A 4,907-nucleotide genomic window follows, 5' to 3' on the forward strand; every position below is an offset into this window, starting at 1 on the left:
CTTATTCATCGGGGTAGGGGATTTAGCTCAGTGGTAGAGCGCTTGCCTAGTAAGTGCAAGGCCCTGGGTTTGGTTCTCAGCTCTGAAAAAAAAAAAAAAAGACTTATTCATTCATTCTATATGAGTACACTGTAGTTGTCTTCAGACACACCAGGAAAAGGGCATCACATCCCATTAGAGATGGTTCTGAGGTACCAGGTGGGTGCTGGGATTTGAAGTCAGGACCTCTGGAAGAGCAGTCAGTGCTCTTAACCACTGAGCCATCTCTTCAGCCCTTAAATCCAAACTTTAGTCCAAAAAATTGAAAAGCTTCAGTAAGGCAAAAGACACTGTCATTAGGACAAAATGGCAACCTACAGATTGGGAAAAGGTCTTTACCAATCCTACATCTGATAGAGGGCTAATATCCAATATATACAAAGAACTCAAGAAGTTAGACTGCAGGGAGACAAATAACCCTATTAAGAAATGGGGCACAGAGCTAAACAAAGAATTCTCAGCTAAGGAATATTAAATGGCTGAGAAACACCTAAAGAAATGTTCAACATCCTTAGTCATCAGGGAAATGCAAATCAAAACAACCCCAGGTTTCCACCTCACACCAGTCAGAATGGCTAAGATAAGAAACTCAGGTGACAGCAGTTGCTGGAGAGTATGTGGAGAAAGAGGAACATTCCTCCATTGTTGGTGGGATTGCAAACTGGTACAACCACTCTGGAAATTAGTCTAGAGGTTCCTCAGAAAATTGGACATTGAACTACCTGAGGATCCAGCAGTACTACTCCTGGACATGTAACCAAAAGATGCTCCAACATATAACAAGGATACCTGCTCCACTATGTTCATAGCAGCCTGATTTATAATATCTAGAAGCTGGAAAGAATCCAGATGTCCTTCAACAGAGAAATGGATACAGAAAATGTGGTACATTTACACAATGGAGTACTACTCAGCTATTAAAACAATGACTTCATGAAATTCTTAGGCAAATGGATAGAACTAGAAAGGATCATCCTGAGCAAGATAACCCAGTCACAAAAGAACATACACGGTATGCACCCACTGATTAATGTATATTAGGCAAAAAGCTCGGAACATCCATGATACAACTCACAGACCATATGAAGCTCAAGAAGAAGGAAGACCAAAGTATGAATGCTTCAGTCCTACTTAGAAAGGAAAACAAAATAACTGTGGGAGGTAGAGGGAGAGAGGAGGGGGAGGGGAAAGGGGACAGGATTAGGTGTGGGAAGAGATGGGCTGGGGGTATGTAGCAGTGGGGGATGGGAACTGGCGGTAGCCACCAGAAAGTCCCAGATGCCAGGAAAGCAAGAGGTTCCCAGGACCCAACAGGGATGACATTAGCTGAAATACCCAACAAAGGAGCGAGAGAACCTGTGGAGACCATATCCAGAGGTTAGGCATGGCCTCCAGTTGAGGGATGGGGCCACCCGCCTATCTCAAAAATATTAACCCAGAATTGCTCCTGTCTAAAGAAAATGCAGAGACAAAAGAGTGGAGCAGAGACTGAAGGAAAGGCCATCCAGAGATCACCCCACCTAGGGATCCGTCCCACATGCAGACACTATTGCTGATAGAAGTACATGCTGAAAGGAGTCTGATATAACTGTCTCCTGAGAGGCTCTGCTACAGCCTGGCCAATACAGACACAGATGCTTGCAGCCAACCATTGGACTGACCATGGAGGAGTTAAAAGGAGCCGAAGGGATTTGCAACCCCATAGGAAGAACAATATCAACCAACCAGACCCCCCCAGAGCTCCAGGGACTAAACCACCAAGCATTGATTACAAATCAAGAAACTCATGGCTCCAGCTGCTTATGTAGGAGAGGATGGCCTTATCTGGCATCAGTGGGAGGAGAGGCCCTTGGTCCTGTGAAGGCTGGATGCCCCAGCGTAGGGGAATGCTAGGGCAGTAAGGTAGGAGTGTTGGTGGTGGTGGTGGGGGGGAGTGGGAGGAGTGGTTGTGGAGCACCCTCATAGAAGCAGGGGGAGAGGGAAAAGGGGATAGGGGGTTTGTGGAGGGGAAACCAGAAAGGGTGATAGCATTAGAAATGTAAATAAAATAACCAATTTTAAGAAAAATTATCAGCAATCACCCTCATTATTTACCCGAAGGAGTTGAAAACTTAAGTCCAAACTTAAGTCCAAAGTTGAAAACTTTGAGAGTGTTTTGTTTTATTTTGTTTTTTGAGACCAGGTTTCTCTTGGCCCATGTTGGCCTCCAGTTCACTATGATCTGGTCCTCTGGATTTTCTCACCACCACCTCCTAAGGTTCACAGGCACACACTGCAAGGTGCATATAGATACTTATAGCTACTTTATTCATAATTGTTAACATTTAAGGAAAAGACAGAGTATATCTCAGCATTGGAACGCTTGTGCTTACTACATGCAATGCCTTCATCCCACTAAGTACTAGCAACAACACCTAGAAGCAACTAAGCTATCCTTTAGTGGGTGAGTAAGTGCATGCCCTTCAAAAGCTGACGTGTCAACATTTCTTCCAGTCCTTACCCATCCATTAGGTTCTGTTCTCGGATGCTTGTAGGACAGCTGTGAGTTTACCACAACTTACGTCCTTTTTAGAAATGCAAATTTCAACATGCTTTCATCTAAAAGGTAACAGTATTTGCAAAATGAAATTTAAAAATAAACCATATAACATATAATGTATTATTTGTCTCCAAAATTTTAATGAATATCCTGTCAAAGGATTTAATTTTTTATTACATTTACTTATGTGTGTGTGTGTGTGTGTGTGTGTGTGTGTGTGTATGTAAATGTCCACATGTGCCAATAGTAACCATGTAGGTGGAAGGATCCTCAGGCCTGGTAGCAAGTGCCTTTACCCACTGAGCCATCTTGCCAGTCCACAAATACCTGCTTGAAATTCATTATATCAACTGTGAAAACCCAACATTTGGGGAACCTTGGTAAAGGCTAAATAGGAAATTTTAAAAAATAATTTTTGCAACTTTTTTGCGGTTTTGTGACAAGGTCTTACTACCTGGAACTTGCTTTGTATGTAAGGCTGCCCTTGAACTCATGGACTTCTGTCTCTCAAATATTAGGATAACAATCATGTACCACCAAGCTTAGATATTTTTTTGCAATTTTTATTATTAGATTATTATTTTTTTGCAATTTTGATAAGCCTAAACTTATTTCAGAATAAAAAGTTTTTTGAAGACAGTAACTTTAGCTTATGGTGGCTAATTTCTAAGCAGTAACTGTCTTCTAGGGAATGATCATCAATGATTTTCCAAAACATTTTTCAAATAATGCACTTAAAATAAATTAAAATAAATCCTAGAATATTGACAGCTTGTTACATGGCCCACTGTAGCCCTCATATCCCTCGGTAGTAGAGACAAAAACCAAGCAGCAGTTGTGAATGCTGGGTACTCAGCGTTCTTAGTCAGTTTTTCCTATTCTAGGGCTAATAAAGGCTCCCATGATTTGCTAACATCCTGTTCCTTTTGTCTTGAGGAAATTTTTTTCCTACCAGTAAATAAAAGGCCTGTTGTCCTGCTTTAGCATACTTAGATGTGTGAATATCATGCAGTAAGCTTCGTTAAAGGAAAGGTGGAACCTAATTTGCAAAAGTAGAAAATGTACTCCTACAGTAAAAGTAGGAACGAGAAACGTTCTACGAAATGTGGAAAACTTTCGGTAGCTTTATTTTTATGAAGAATATTATCATCAATTGCAAAATGTGTACTGGATAGTTGCATAAATTGTGCAGAATTTTTAAAACGTTCCTTCTGGATATAGTAAGTGGTTACTATTAATCGTTTTTGTCTATGATAACCATATAATGGTTTCTAAAAGAATCCTAACTGCTTAGAGATGCATACTAAAATATTTACAGATGAGGCCAGGGAGTACTGTCCTGCTGGTAAAGTGTTTGGATAGCTAGCGTAAACAAGCCTTGAGTTTGATCCCCAGCACTGTGTAAAACCAGGCATCTTGGGTAAGGCCCATAATCCCAGCATGCCGGAAGTAGCAGGAGAACCGGAAGTTCAAGGAATAGCTTATCTACATGCTGAGTTTGAGGCCAGCCTGAGATAGGTAATACCGTGTCTCAAAAAATAAACATATAAAATCACACAACATCTATATCGTACTATAATTATGTCACAATCTTATTGCTAAACAACCATGAAGGAAGTATGATACTAAACTAGACTTAAAACCCCTTCCTTGAATTTTTGGAACTTTTTATCTATTTTTCTTCCTTGGACATTTTATGTCATCCAAAATCGTCTGCCAGTCATCATCCCAGCTCATCTGTTACTCGGAGAGCGGTTTTTACTGCTTCTATTTGGGCTAGCCTGCAAAAGTAGATACGTGTTCATTAACATGATCTCCTCAGATCAGTGGCCCACAATAGCAGACTAGAGTGACAAATGGTTATCCAGGAAAGATACTTAGGAGAAAGAATCTATTCAGGTCATTTCAAAACCCAAATTACCACTTCCCTGGAGGTGTTTTCCCACAAATTCTCTGAACTATTGTGTATAAACCCTACATTGGTACTAGCAGGCAAGTGCTTGCTACACAAGCAGAGTGGCCTGACTTTCGATACCCACACCAGGTGAGAAGACTGGTACCTGGGTGCTATCTGTAAGCCAGAACTAGTGTCATGGAGGCAAGAGATTCCAGGCTCCTTAACCATCCGTAGAATCGGGGTTGGGGATTTAGCTCAGTGGTAGAGCGCTTGCCTAGGAAGCGCAAGGCCCTGGGTTCGGTCCCCAGCTCCGAAAAAAAAAACAAAAAAAAAAAAAACAAAAACAAAAACCATCCGTAGAATCCCAAACGGGCTGGGGTGGGGCGGGGTGGGGGTGTTCCAGGTACAGTAAGAGGCCTTGTCTCAAAAACT

Source organism: Rattus norvegicus, chromosome 6 (assembly GCF_021556685.1).
Source record: "Rattus norvegicus strain SHRSP/BbbUtx chromosome 6, alternate assembly SHRSP_T2T, whole genome shotgun sequence".
NCBI lineage: Eukaryota > Metazoa > Chordata > Mammalia > Rodentia > Muridae > Rattus > Rattus norvegicus.